At 41.1% G+C, this 16,387-nt stretch overlaps 1 protein-coding gene across 1 annotated transcript in view; it reads left to right on the forward strand.

The window, feature by feature from the left end:
- The window catches only part of EMB2729 (Alpha amylase family protein), a 326,562-nt gene that overhangs the window by 95,864 nt on the left and 214,311 nt on the right, over positions 1 to 16,387 (forward strand). The window lies entirely within an intron of this gene.

A 16,387-nucleotide genomic window follows, 5' to 3' on the forward strand; every position in this document is an offset into this window, starting at 1 on the left:
AGTTTTTCTTGCATTTCCTCAAAAGTGGCCTCTCTTCCTTTGTGTGGTGCTTCTGTCCTTGGAAGGAAGATAGGTATCGAGGGTCGAGAGTGAGAGGGTTGAAAGTTTTTCCTTTCGGAAACAGAATTGTTGCTATGCCCATTTTGTTCTCCTGTTGTCTTTCCCTCGGTCAATTTTTGTAGAGTTCCCTGCATAAGCCTTTGGGCTTCGTTGATTTGCATTTGATTTCTATTCAGCTCTCTTAAAAGATTCATGAGTTTTGTCGTAGGATCTTGATGATCTGCCATTCTATCAATAGGGTTATTTCGTCTTCTCCTTCGATTATAAATTTGCATTCACTTCCACAAGCAGGCAAGATCAAAAGCTTTGATACCATTGTAATGTACCTATTTAGCAATTACCCTTTTATGGAAACCCCAATTTGATAATCCTAGAGGCAATAACGTATCCGCGAGGAAGGGGAATGAAGAACGTCTAGGCCACTAGGCTGTACTTGGCCGTACGGTTGGGTAACACAATGTGTACAGTACAGGTAGATAGCAACAGGATGATCGTACGGTTGTTGGTGGATGCCGTAGGACTGTTGGGAGGTATGTACGGTCAGTGTGAGGGGGGCCATATGGTGACTGAGGTGTGCTATAATATGGTTGTACGGTGAAGGCAATAGTGGTGAATGGTTGTACATATTCCAAGGTGAGTTGTACGGTGGCAGTTTGGGAGATGGAGTGTATGGCTGTATGGTGGATACAAGGGAAGAGGGAAGCCGTACGGTGCAGTGTGCAAGCGTACAGTGAGTGCAAGGAAGGCACGAGGGAAAGGAAGATGAGAGTGAGGTCGTAAGGTCAAGGAATGAATAGCACGGGAATGACAGGAGGCCATTCGGTGAGGTATCTGAGCTCAATACAAAAGACAACCTTGTTCATTCACAAAACACCATAAATTTATATGAAATCTAGATAATATTAAAGGCTTGAGTGCAAATAATCCTTAATATATATATGCCGAAAGATGGTGCTCCGATTTGGCAAATCCAAGTATTACATGCAACAACGAAATAGGGTGAGGGCTGAATTCCACCGAAATCGTACGAGCCAAATAGGGAAGATCTTTCACTTCTGAAATGGCGAATAATCCAGAACTCCAATAGGAATTCTCAGTACATAGAAAGTAATCCAAAAGCATGCTTACAAACTACCTACAAGCCATGCTTAAATACCCGTTGGGAAACTTTCTGAGGTTGTACAAAGATAGCCGATGACGACACAAACTACCGAAACAAAATTAAAATGGGTCCAAGATACATTAAATCAATCGACCCATCAACAAGATTTAATTAAATACATTTATTTTATGACGGGGACATTACACTACAGTGACATGAATAGTACCGCATGAACAGTACTCGCGTGAACAATGTTGCTACAATATTTTTTCTTTCAAATAGTCCAATATCTTTATAAAATCATTCCCTCAAAGTAGCATAAGCGTTGGATGAGTAATGAAGATATGAGCAAAACATCAAATCTGCCTGTAGCTAAAAATGCACCCAATCTGCTTGATAATGAAGCTGCTAACAATGTATTCCAAAGGCCAAACCCTAGGGGAATGACATCTCGAATGTCAAAAGAGAGGATATATGCCCTCTAATGCCAATAACAAATCTCCAACTCAGACATCAATTTTTTTCTCATATTCAACCTTTTGAATGAAGCCACCAATGCTCCCTTTTATTCTTTCTCCAAGGGTCGACTCAACTCTCATGAGCAATATGGGATAAAAGATGTGCAATATAAAACATATTAAAATATTCACTTATGTCTCTCTTAGGCTTCCCTTTGATTTGCACACATTCCCATAAGATTTAATATTAAAGTAACACTTTAATATTTTACAACTAAATTAAATGTTACTTTAATAATACTTTAGGCATAAAAATATATAAGCTATCAGACTCCGAACAACATGAGTAATAGCTCATTGGAAAGCTCTCGTCGAGGAGTATCAAATCCAAGCACCAAAACTAGCCTCACCTGTGTCTCGCTGACTTAATAAAAATAGTAAGTATGCCTGAGACTGAGTAAATCAACTCCGCTTTGGCCCAAATTGGAGATGACAATGACAAAACACTCTAGGATATCTTTTAAACCCTTCGTTAGTCCTCGAGATCATGTAGAACTAGGTTAACACACACACTTGGTCAACTGCTAAAGTGGTGACATTACAGTCCACCCCCCTTGAAATTGCTTGTCCTCAAGCAATTTCAATCCAGCTTGCTAAATAACCTACTCACTCTCCCACGTAGCCTCCTCCTCTGATAGGTCTTTCCATCTGACCAAATACTTCCTTCACTATCCTGGTTCTGAGTTTCCCCATTTAGGTGTCCAAAATAGCCTTAGGCACTAACACGAGCTTCCCCTCCTCATCTAAAGGGTGCAAACTTGTAGAAGGCACTACACTTTGACCAATGGCTTTCTTAAGCCTTGACACACGAAATACATTGTGCACCTGATTGCTTCTAGAAGCTCAAGCTCATAGGTGACTTCACCCACTCTATGAATCACTTTGTAGGGACCATAAAATCTAGGTTTAGCTTCTCTGCTTCGCTCCTCTTGAGTGATGACTGCCTATATGGCTGTAGCCTCAAATACACCATATCCCCTACCTCGAAACTATGCTCTACCCTATGCTGATCAACATACAACTTGTGCTGATTTTGGGCCTGTTGTATGTTCTCTTTGAGCACTCTCAAGATATCATGGCTATCCTGCAATATGTCTTTGGCTTTGGTCACACGGCTATTCCCCAAAACCAAATTCATGAAGCTTGGTGCTTCATACCCATACAATGCCATAAATGGAGTCATCTGAATGGTCATGTGATATGTGGTGTTGTAACAATACTCCCCCATGTGTAAACATTTGACCCATGCTCTCTGCTACGCAATCACACAGTTCCACAATAGCCTTCCACCCATTTATTTACTATCTCCGTCTGCCATCTGTCTAAGGGTGGTAACTCGTACTAGGTGTAAGATCTGTACAGCACAGCCTGAACAACTCCTGCCAAAAGACACTCATGAACTTTCTATCCCTGTTACTAACAATAAATCTTAGTATCCCATTTAACCTGAAAACCTCTTCGAGGAACAAATCGGCCACCTGAGTTGCTGTATTGAGTAGAAGAAATAGCAAAGAAGTGAGCAAACTTTGTCAATCTATCTACCACCACATAAATACAATCTCTCCCCTGCACTTGTGGTAAACCAGTGATGAAATCCATAGAAATGCTTTCCCATTTCCTGTCCGGAATGGGCAAGGGTTGTAGTAAATCTATGGGAAATGTGTGCTCTTCCTTATTCTGCTGACAAATTACACACTCTCTAACATACCTCTGAACATCATCCTTGAGCCCTCTCCATGAGAACCGATCTCGGATCTGCCTGTAGGTCTTGAAGACCCCTAGATGCCCAGTTGTAGGTGCATCATGAAATGCCCCCAGAATCTCCTCTCTAAATTGTGATGTAGGGATCAAATAAACCCTATCGTGGATTCCGATCAACCCATCCAACATTGCATACCTGCCATCCTGAATGGTGCTCGCAACTATCCCAGAAGCTCAATCATCTCCTGCATTCTCTGCTGCAATCCATTCTCTCCAATCTCCTGAAACCTTTGTCAGAGCACATAAGTGAGGTCTCCGAGATAAAGCATCAGCCACCACATTTTTGTTACCTTTGACAAACTCTATATCAAAGTCATATGCCTACAATTTAGCAACCCATTTCTGCTTCTGGTCATTAAAATCATGCTAGCTCATGAAGTATTTAATACTATTGTGATTAGTCTTGATCACAAAATGCCCACCTACCAAATACGATTGGAATTTGGCCAATGCATCCATTATGGCCAACATTTCTCTATCGTAGATAGAATGGCTCCTCTCAACTCCTCGAAGCTTCCTACTCTCAAATGCAATGGGGTCTCTCCTGCATCAATATTGCTGCTACCCTATCTCTTGAAGCATCACATTGAAGCTCAAATGGCTTCGGAAATTAGGTAGAGCTAGAACCGGACAAGATCGCATCACCTGTTTGAAGTGGTCAAAACATCTCTGCGTAGCCTCTGTCCATGTGAAGGCTCCTTTCTTGGTGAGATTTATCAAAGGTGCAACAATCTGTGAGAATCCCCTAACAAACCTTTTATGAAAACCACATAAACCAAAGAACCCCTTAAGCTGTGTGAGGTTTGTGGGAGCAGGCCAATCCACAACAACTCTAATCTTTTCGGGATCAACCCGAACACTATCTACACTAATGATATGCCCAAGGTAAAGGAGCTAAGTCATGCCAAACTCGCATTTTGATTCCTTAGCATACACTGACTCTCTATCCAGAATAGATAACACCTCCTCTAGATGCTACAAGTGCTCCTCCCAGGTCTTACTGAAGACCAAGATATCATCAAAGAAGCTCAAGATGAAGAAGATCAAGATGAATCTCCTCAATTGTCCCCTAAATACCTGGTTTATGCAACTTTGCAATATGGCGGGTGCATTGGTTAGCCCACATGGCATAACCATAAACTCGAAGTGGCCATAGTGACATCGAAAGATTGTCTTCTTGATGTACTCTGCTCTCATCCTGATTTGGTGGTATTCGGATCGTAAATCAATTTTGGTGAAGAAGCATACACCATGCAACTCATCTATCATCTCATCAATCCTAGGAATGGGATACCTATTTTTAATTGTTTTCTTATTCAGTGTTTCGTAATCGATGCACATGCACATCGTCCCATCCTTCTTCATTAGAACTACTGCTGAAGCAAAAGGGCTTTTGCTAGACCTAATGTGCCCCATCTCCAATAGCTCCTTAATTGCCTTTTCTATCTAATCCTTTTGTTTCTTAGGATGACAGTAGGGAGTAATCATGATCGATTTGGCTCCCTCGAGCTCAATAACATGTTCTATCCCCCTGTCAGGAGGAACCCCATGTGAAATATCACCAAATACTTTGGTGTTCTTGTCAAGTATCTGCTAGATATCTTGTGGATGACTCTTTACCTGTGGCTCTTGTGGAGCTAGCATAATGAAATATTTTGCTGCCCACTCTATGTCATTATGCCGAAAAAGTCTTTGCATTCTCCTCAAGGAGACTACTCTGCAACTCCCATCCGAAAGTCCTCTAACTATAACAATTCTGCCCTCATGCGAGAATCTCATCTCCAGTTTTGCTAGGTTGAGTGTGAACTCAACTAGCGAAGCCATCCATGTCATGCCTAGGATGACATTTTAGTCTCCCATGTCTACTACATAAGATTCATCCTCCAACTCATGGCCATCTCCAAACCTGATGTGAAGATTAGATATCTTTCGGGTGCATAATAATTTGTCACCATTAGCTACCATGACTCTAAACCCATCATGCTCGTTAGTCTATAAACCTCTCATGGCTACCAACTGTGTATCAATGAAGTTATGTGTAGCCCTTGTGTCAATGAGAGATCTCACTTTCCGCCCTTGGATAGCACCCTTGACCCTAAATGTGATCGCCTTTTGAGCCCTCGTTAATCATGTCAACGACCTATCATTCTTAGGAATGTCATTCTCCTCTAGACTGCTACTCTCATCCAAATTGGAGTGTTGATCGTCCCCCTCTAACTGTGACTCCTCTGCTGAAAAATACTCCATTTGATTTGCCTTAGCCTTGAGAGGGCAATTATGAGATAAGTCCCAAGGTTCTCTACAATGAAAACACAGCTTCTTCCTCAACTCATTCAGGGAGTGATTATCCAACTTCCTATTATCCCCTTTTGGCTATTCGTGCTGGTAAAAAGGTTTTTTTGTCCTTATCCTTCTTTGTATGTGAATCCTTAGGCTGAAATTTGCTCTTAAAAGAAGAGGGTGCTAAGTCACAAGCCTTCTTAGTGGTCTTCTGTAATGTAGTGGGATCATGCCCCTTGACCCAACCCCTCAAGGGATCTGAGAGTCCGTTCATAAACAATGCTACTAATCTCCTCTCTGAAATATCTGTGATCCACATAGCTAACCTTTCAAATTCACTGATATAGGTCTCAACTGATCCCCACTGCTTGAGCTGTGCTAACTCCTTAAACTGTAACTTGGGATCGTTGGTATCAAATCTCTCTATGAGCCTCTCAGTAAACTCTTTGTAAGATGTGATCTAATTATGCCTAAAGGTTACCATGCCATGGTGCCACCACTCATGTGCTGGGCCCTCTAAATGAATAGCCGTGTACTTGATACTCTCCTCCTTAGGCATAGGATTCAGCTGCAAGTATGTATCTACCTTCTGCATCCAAGATCGTGTAGTCATCTTCCCTGAAGCATCATAATAAGATAAAGTCTTTCTCAGCTCAAAGTTTTGATTCCTCCCTCCTGCTCTAGGCACATGTCTCATCCTCAAATCCATATAATCTCTAAGGGAAATATCCGCCTGAAACTCCAATCCACCAGCCTCCTAGTCTCTCTTGAATTGAACCTGTAACTCAGTAATCTGTGGTTCATTCACAGTTTGAACTAGATCTCTAGGTGGGAATATGGCTAGAAGAGGTCTTGAGCTTGTTCTTTGAGCTGGGTGTGCAATCTATCTAAAGCAATCAACCTCATTCCCATTGTTACCTTGTCCATCATTATTACCATTATTGTTGCCTCGGCCTCCATTATTATCATTGACCTCATTGTTATTGTTTCCATTGTTGGCATTGCTTGGATTAATATTGATGCCCATTTCTCTAGCCATAAGCTGCAACATCATATCCATTTGCCTATTTTGCTCTTGTTGCATATGCTGCCCCTACTCTAACGTATCTAGTAATCATCCAAACATTACCTCCTGATCTGGACCGACATCCTGCCTCTACCTAGTCCTGTATTCCTGTCATCTTGGTCACGTATACTGCTGTCTTGTTCAAAGAGTATCTCCTTTGTGTCTGTATGACTAGATTTTACGTCCACCTGCACGGATGAACTAGACTGCTCGCTTTGTGAGTCCGAATCTTTGTTGTCTTGCTCTGGTATGGTGAAAGTTAATGGCTTCTGTTGCATGCTCAAACAAACTTTCTTAACCTATTTTATTTCTGACTTAAGTGTTTTGACATTTCGTCAAACACTTCTCCCTCTATCTGGCCATTCTAGATTGCCTATAAGGCCTCCACAGGATGGCAAGATAAAAAGGCTCTAATACCACTATAATGGACACCCTAGAAATGCCCAAAAACTAAACAATTGCTGATAGGAATTTTGTCAAACAGTTTGCATCCAACTCCTTATTCCCCTGTTTACTAATTCAACCCCTTATGACTTCAGAAATGAGACATTTATATTGTTTGCTTGCATGGAATTGAAAATCACTTAACATGAACAAAAATAAAGTGCAATAATATGCAAATTGGAAATTGTATTACTATTGATATGATGTTATTTTTAGAATTTAATAAAATGAAATACGGGTAGATTATCAACTCACTAATTGCTCCAATATTATTGACATAATGCACTAGCAAATGTTATTTAAACCTGCTGCTTCAATGACATGAATAGTGTTGCATGAATAGTGTTGCGTGAATAGTGCCGCATGAATAGTGTAATGCCCCGCCCGAAGATCCTTGGAACAAGGATTCAATAAAGCCAAGATAAATTTTTTTTTTTTACAAGTATGAATGCACATGACAACATCATATAGGGATCACAAAGATCGCAACGAAAAACTTCACCACAATCCCGACAACCAACTGATCTTCGAACACCACTGCCAAACTAACACACACAAACAAAAGCTAACAACGACCACGCAAAGATGAGGGCTCAAAGAAATGGCCACACATCAACAAAACACTAAGTTGGGGTAGAATGTAGAATCCTGAAATTTGGCTAAGTCTGAAATCCTAAAGCCCTGAAAATTGGCTAAGTCTGGATTTCTGAAGCCCTGAAATTTCTTAGAATCTTTATCCTATCTCCGAGAGGTCTGAAACCTATCTCAAAAGAGTCGTCACATATATTAAAATATATCTTAAGTATCAACTTATACTTAAACGATATATTTTAAACCCCAAAGGACAACAACAGAAACACGCAAACTGGATTGAAAGAAAACAACCTGAATCCAAAAGGCAACAACATAGGGTTGAAGAACACCGAAAAGGGTATCCAAAACAACTTTCAAAAAGTTCGGATCAAATCGAAAAGTGCGTGCTGTCGGCCCACGTAGGTTTTTACAAAACCCGTGCGATACTTTAATACAGCACTAAAAAGTATCGCGCGACATTTCTTAAGGAGGGCGACACTTTCAGAGTTTGAGTGATACTTTTCTCAAAGGCGTGCGATACTTTCTGTAATGTCCCCCACTTAGCCAGTTTGGAGGTATGTTGTCGTTAGCCCGTTCTTGTATGGTCCCGAGGGCTAACTAGGACTTCAAAAGGGATCCTGAGGTTATTTGGCTTAGTCAAATTTAATTACAGGCCAAACGGAGTTCATTTGTTGGGTTTTGAGAAAGACTTACTATTTTTAGTAAGCCAATAGGGGGATGCAGTGCCTTCAATTTTCAGTGACAGGATGAGATGCGTTTTGTTGGGCTCTTTTTGATGAGCTATTATATGTGGGATTTCAAGTTTATTTGGTATATTATTTTAATGTTTGAAGTTACAACGGTAAAGTGACTATTTAAATTAAATATTATAATGTTTCATAAAGTCACTTTATAAAAAATCAAGAGTCCCCCTTTGAGTACAAGATTCTCATTGATGTGAATTGAAGAAAAACTCATTTGAAGCTAGCTGAAATACTATATCAGTCATACGTCCCTTGCATGTGAATTGTTTGATGAAATTCCTTGAGCTTTCATCAGCATTTTTTGAGAGCAGATTTGAGGAGGGTTATTACAGTGGTATCAGAGCTATAAGTCCTGCCATCCTGTGGAGGTCTTATAGGGAATTTGGAATAACCAGATAGAGGGGAAAGTGTTTGACAAAATGTCAAAACACTAAAATCAGAGCATTTATGTTTGAGCATGCGACAGGGGCCTTATAATTTCCGCAATACCAGAGCAAGACAAAATAGGATTTCAGACCTGCAGAGCAAACAGTCTAGTTCATCCGTGCAAGTGGACATAGAATCCAGTCATACAGACACAGAGGAGGTATTCTTTGATCAAGACGGCAATATGGGAGACAGGAATGCTCGAGATCCTGGAGAGGAAAGATTCTTACAGTTATTAGAGACCTTGGCACAGGGACAACGATTAGCAGAACAGAGGGCACAGGAACAAAATCAGAGAATGGAGCTTATGATGTAGATGATGGCTCATCAAATGGGGTTGAATGCTAACATGGGTGGAGGAAATAATCAGAATGGTAATAATCAAAATGGTAACAATTAGAATGGGAATAATCAGGATGGGACACATAATGGAGGTGAACAAGTTGGGAACAATTTCAGTCATGCACCCTAGCAAGCTAGGACAGTGAGTTCAAGGCCCATGATTCCCACATTTCCTCCTAAAGCCCCAGAGCAGCCCATACCAAAGCCCCAGATCACTGATATACAGGACCAGTTGAGAAGAGATTGGGAAGCCAAAGGTCCAGATTTTACTGCTGCAATTACCTTTAGGGAGTATATGGATGTGCGGATGAAACATATGCCACGTGGACATGACAGGAACCAGAGCTATGAGCTACGGAAGAAAGTAAGGAAACTTCAGTTACAATATTATGATGGCTCGGGGAAGTCTACAGCAAGAGCTTGGGTTCAAAAGCTTGATACATACTTTCAATTGAACCCTATGCCTAAGGAAGAAGCTATTAAGTATGCAGCAACTGGATGGGTTAGCACACGAGTGGTGGCATCATGGTATAGTCACTATGGGTCATGCACACATTACCTCATATGTGGAGTTTACGGAGAGACTGATTGAACGTTTTGATAGGAAGAATCCAGAACTACATTTCAAGGAGTTAGCTCAGCTTAAAAATTGGGGATCATTGGAAACATACATTTCAAAATTTCAGAAACTTGCAGTGTTAGTAACAGATGTATCTGAACGGAAGATACTGGTTCTATTTATGGATGGGTTAGCTGATCCGTTGAGAGGGTGGATTAAAGCTCTCAACCCTCCCACTTTGTAGGAAGCTATTAAGAAAGCTCATGACATGGATTCCTCTTCAGCTTCTAAAAGTAAATTCTAGGCAAAGAGTTTCCCTTCGAGGAAAGATAAGGACAGTAAACCTTTTCGTAGAGAGGGTCAGCCACCTAAGGAGGAAAGTAAGAGGTTGGACAATGAGACACTTAATGATCTCAGGAAGAAGAAGCTTTGTTTTCATTGCAGGGAACCTTGGGATTTGTCACATAGGTGTCCATTGAAAGCAAAAGCCAAGCAGATGGAGTACTTTTCAGCCGAAGAGTCAGTGGATGGAGATTCAGAGTAGTCATCAGAATCAGATGGAGATGATAATTCTTCACATGAGAAAGCACATAGTGATAGCATGATAGCTCAGTTGTCCAGTATACAGGAGGCCGTCACTTTCAGAGTTAGGGGAACTTTGGATGGACAAAGATTTGTGGCACTCATTGATACAGGGGCAACACATAACTTCATTGATGAAAAGTTTGTGACACGCAGAGGGCTACATATAGAAGAGCATAGGGGATTTAAGGTGATGGTTGCCGACGGCTTCAAAATCGACTGTACCAAGAAAATCTCCAACTTGCAGCTTCGTTTGGGAGATTATGACATGGTGGGAGATTTCTTAGTTGTCAACATTGGTGATCAGGATATGGTGCTTGGGATGAATTGGATGAAATCTCTGGAAGAGTTTACATTTAACCTCTAGAAAATGGAAATGAGGTTTGAGGCAAATGGTAAGAAGATAGTACTCAGAGGTTTGTCAGATGGGAGACTACGAGTGGTGTCACTCAAGTGGATGCAGAGTTTCTTCAGACACGACCAGGTGCAATGGACAACAGACTTTAGAGTAATGCCTGAGGTGACAGAGCAACATAAACAGGAGTATCCCCCTGATGTACAAAAAATAATAACCAAACATACTAAGGTGTTTGGTGAGATACCTCCAGGGAGACCCCCGGATAGGGGAATTGAGCATGTTATTGAGTTAGAGGAAGGGGCTAAGCCAGTCATCATCACACCCTACTGCCATCCAAAGAGATATAAAGATGAAATAGAGAAGGCAATCAAGGAGTTGATTGACATGGGGCACATACGACCAAGCAAGAGTCCTTTCGCTTCTTCAATAGTATTGGTGAAGAAGAAGGATGGTACAATGAGGATGTGCATTGATTACAGGGAACTAAACAAGAAGACAATCAAGAACAGATACCCTATTCTGCGCATTGATGAGCTTATTGATGAATTGCACGGTGCCTGCTACTTCTCTAAGATTGATTTGAGATCCGGCTACCACCAAATATGGTTTAGAGAGGTGAATGTGGAGAAGACAGCTTTTAGATGCCACTATGGACATTTTGAGTTCTTAGTCATGCCCTTTGGGTTGACTAATGCTCCCGCCACTTTCCAGTCCTGTATGAATAGAGTATTCAGAGATCAGTTGAGGAAGTTTGTGTTGATTTTTTTTTATGATATACTGATATACAGTTGTACTTGGGAGGAACATTTGAAGCATATTGATGCAGTGCTTAGCATTCTAGAGGGGGAGTCATTATATGCCAAGATGAGTAAATGCGAGTTTGGGATGACAGAGTTGCTCTATCTAGGGCATATTATTAGTGCAGGAAGTGTTCGGGTTGACCCAGACAAGATCAGGGCCATTCTGGATTGGCCACTGCCGAGGAACACTTCGCAACTCAAGGGATTTCTTGGGCTTTGCGGGTTCTACCGCAGATTTGTGAAGGGATTTTCACAGATAGCAGCACCACTTACAGATTTGACACGGAGAGACAGTTTCAAGTGGTCAGAGAAGGCTTAGGATTGTTTTGACAGGTTCAAGGAGCTGATGAGTACATGCCTTGTTTTAGCCATTCTAGATTTCACTAGGCCTTTTGAGCTGCAGTGTGATGCCTCAGGAGAGGGCGTAGGAGCTGTCCTCATGCAGGACAAACATCCCATCGCATATGAGAGCAGGAAATTACGAGGTGTTGAAAGAACTTATAGCATCTATGACAAAGAAATGCTAGCAATCATGCACGTGCTAGCTAAGTTTAGGCAATACTTAGCAGGGAGTCGATTCACAGTAAAAATAGATCATAACAGCTTGAAACATTTCTTTGGACAGAAGGATTTCAATGATAGGCAACAGAAATGGGTGAGTAAGTTACAGGCTTATGGTTTTGACATAGTCTATGTCAAAGGGAAGAAAAATATCGTCGCAGATGCTTTATCCAAAAGGCCTCATTTGCTTGCTATTGGGATCGTCATGGACGATTGGAGAGAGTTGATCTTGGCAGAGTATGCCAAGGATAGTTGGGCATCTAGTGTTATTGAAGGAACTATTCAGGATAGTCGATATACTGTTGTAAATGATTTGATCATCTACAAGGAAAGGATTTATTTAGTACCCGGGTCTGCTATGAAGCAGAAGATTTTGAGGGCATTTCATGATTCACCATTGGCAGAACATCCCGGATTCTTTAAGACATATCGGTAGGTGAGAGAGCGCTTCACTTGGAAAGGACTCAAAACAAAGGTGCTTCAATTTTTTAGGGAGTGCCCAGTATGTCAGCAGAACAAACAGGAACATTTTTTTCTAGGTGGTTTACTACAGCCCCTACCCATACCAGAGAAGTGGGATAGCATTTCCATGGATTTCATTACAGGCCTCCCCAAGGTACAAGGTCGGGATTGTATTTTTGTTGTGGTAGACAGATTGACGAAATTTGCACATTTCTTTGCGATTTCACCCACATATTCAGTAGTACAGACAGCAGAGCTATTTAGATTACATGGGATGCCACGGAACATAGTCAGCGACAGGGATAGTAGGTTTATGAGCCACTTTTGGCAGGAGTTGTTCAGGTTGTGTGGAACAGAGCTAACTCCAAGTACCAGTTACCACCCCCAAACTGATGGGAAGACAGAGATAGTGAATAAATGGGTTGAGGGGTACCTTCGAAACTACATTGTAGGAGAGCAGAAGGCTTGGGTGAAGTGGCTGCATCTAGGGGAGTACTGCTACAATACTTCTTTCCATATGTCTATTCAAATCTCCTCTTTCATGGCACTGTACGGGTATGATGCTCCTAATTTTCTGGATTTGTTATTTGGGGACAGTAGGGTGCCTAAGGCCAAGGATATATTGCAAGAGTGTCAGGACATTATGCGATCCTTGAAGGAAAATTTGCAAAGGGCACAAAATCAACAGAAGCAATATGCTGATCAACACAGGGTTGAGAGATCTTTCGAGGTAGGAGACATGGTGTACCTCATGTTACAGCCATATAGACAATCCTCTCTCAAGAGGAGTGGAGCAGAGAAATTGAAACCACGCTACTATGGACCATTCAAAGTAATCAGGAGAGTGGGTGAGGTAGCTTATGAGTTGGAGCTGCCTGCAGATAGTAAAGTGCATAATGTGTTCCATGTGTCACGCCTTAAGAAGGCATTGGGGCATAATGTGGTGCCTTCAATAGTATTGCCACCTCTCGATGATGAGGGAAGGCTTATCTTGATTCCCGAGGTTATACTTGACACCAGGGAGAGGGTGCTTCGCAAGCGGACTATCAGGGAGTACCTAGTAAAGTGGAGGAACCTACCAGTTGAGGATGCGACATGGGAGGCAGAGGAGATTATTCAGCATCCTGAGTTGAGATTGCTTAGGGACAAGCAATTTCAAGAGGGGCGGACTGTAATGTCCCCCACTTAGCCATTTTGGAGGTATGTTGTCGTTAGCCCATTCTTGTGTGGTCCCGAGGGCTAACTAGGACTTCAAAAAGGATCCTGAGGTTATTTGGCCTAGTGAAATTTAATTACAGGCCAAATGGAGTTCATTTGTTAGGTTTTCAGAAAGACTTACTATTTTTAGTAAGCCAATAGGGGGATGCAGTGCCTTCAATTTTCAGTGACAGGATGAGATGCGTTTTGTTGGGCTCTTTTTGATGAGCTATTATATGTGGGATTTCGAGTTTATTTGGTATATTATTTTAATGTTTGAAGTTACAACGGTAAAGTGACTATTTAAATTAAATATTATAATGTTTCATAAAGTCACTTTATAAAAATCAAGAGTCCCCCTTTGAGTACATACATGGACTTTGTAAAAAGAAAAAAAAAGAAGTAATATTAAAACTCATGTATTATCCCACATTGGCAAGACGGAAGCGTGGAGCAAGTGAGGAAGTAAATAAAAGAAAGAGGATAGCTCTCATTTATTCATGCTTGGAAATATCAAAGAAATTTGAGAATTTTTTGGAGATTATATCTCAATAGTTTGAAGGACGAAATCTCTTCAAGCTGAAAATCTTGACGCCATTGAAAGATATGGTCTTGAGATTCAACATAGTAGTAATTCGGAAAAGCGGATACGAAAAAGCAATCTGAAAAAGCAGAACCGAAAAAGCAGGTTGAAAAAGCGGGTACGAAAAAGCAGAACCGAAAAAGCAGGCCGAAAAAAAGTAGTTCGAAAAAAGCAAAGCAGAAAGGGCAGCATTGAAGGAAATTATTACAGCGATCTACAACCAGGTTCTTCTGTTAGTATTGCTTTTTAGGGTGTTATAAGCTTTTAGCTGTAAGTGTGCATTATAACAGCATTATCATTTTGTAATCCATGTAAATGCCAAAGTCTTGGCCATATTTCATGAGCATTGTAATTTTCATTGCAATTAAGAAGATAATAGTTGCTGGTGTCATTTAAGCAATTTAATATCATTATTTATCAGCTAGTTAGTTTGCATACCAACTGTTTGTAAAAATGCCAGTTGGCTGTAACTGTTCATTTCTCATGCTTATATCATATATATGCACTGAATATTGTCAAAATTAGTAGCACACTCATGTTAGGTCATTGTGTAGTCCATTGTAGTCTTCTAGCACAAGATTCTCATTGATGCGAATTGAAGAAAAAGTCATTTCAAGCCAGCTGAAATACTATATCAGTCATACGTCCCTTGCATGTGAATTGTTTGATGAAATTCCTTGAGCTTTCATCAGCATTTTTTGAGAGCAGATTTGAGGAGGGTTATTACACTTTCACAGTATCGTACGACATTTTTCCAAAGGAGGTGTGCTACTTTCCAATGTTGCACGATATTTCTCCAAAAGGCATGCGATACTTTCTAGTATCGTATGACACAGTTTCTATGGGCGTGCAATACATTTTTGTGTCGCACCATGCTGATATAATGTCGCCCATAGAAACACAAAAACACTTAAGGAAAACACAAAAGGGGAAAAATAGAGAAAAACAGAGTTCAAAACCTCCACGCCGGGGAGCAGTGGATCCACATAGACTGAGAAGCGAACACTCGAGAGCATAATCAACAATATACCAAGGAACAAGGAAGAGGAACGTCTATCCATCTAAACCCAAGTAGTAAAGAACGTACTGAAAGCAACATCTCAGTGAACATAAGCAACATCGCAATGTACAAAGATAATATCACAATAACAAAACAACCAAATTAAGTATGCGGTTCCTCCCAAACATCAATAGCATTATAAGACCATCATGGATCCTAGCCATCGCCCGCGCGTAACATCCCAAGCCACCGGTCAAATCGTCGGTACCATCGTAATAGGGACGTCACTACCAAACATGCTAATAACCAAAAGCATAAAGAAATCTAACATGCTAGTAGTACAACAAAAGATTAACCTGCATGTAGATAACATCACCTATTATATGCTAATCATCATAATAAGGATATCTAACATGCTAACCAATAAGCAATAGCTGATCCAATACAACAATTCACATCATCTAGTCATATGCTAAACATCATAATATGAGAATGCATCAAATAAACTAACATCAACTAAACATGATATCCAAGCATTCCAATGAAAGCATAAATCACAAGAAAGCATACTCCGGAGCCCGAAGCATCAAGTGAAAACATCCAACAACGGTCGCACTGGGATAAGAGACTGTCTCTGTACACCAGTCCCTAGCAGTGGTGAAGGTAGCTATGCCTCCCAACCACGTGGCACCCATAGGTCCACACCCGCCGTGCTGATGGAGATAAAGATCCAACCACAAACACACGCAAAACAATCATCCATGGCTAACACTCACGCCAGACAGTATGATGGCTGTAACCAAGAACCTAAGACAATGCAAGGAGTAAAGATCCTGGTCAGACACTCAATAGGCTACTAAGTAGGGGCTGACATCATGGAGAGTCGCTTGGCATCAAAAAGCCCAAGCTTGGATCTTGCGGATTCAACATCCCTCAACGGAATGGCTTG

The sequence above is a fragment of the Cupressus sempervirens genome, chromosome 6 (assembly GCF_028749045.1).
Source record: "Cupressus sempervirens isolate cs-2001-9-10 chromosome 6, ASM2874904v1, whole genome shotgun sequence".
Taxonomy (NCBI): Eukaryota; Viridiplantae; Streptophyta; class Pinopsida; order Cupressales; family Cupressaceae; genus Cupressus; species Cupressus sempervirens.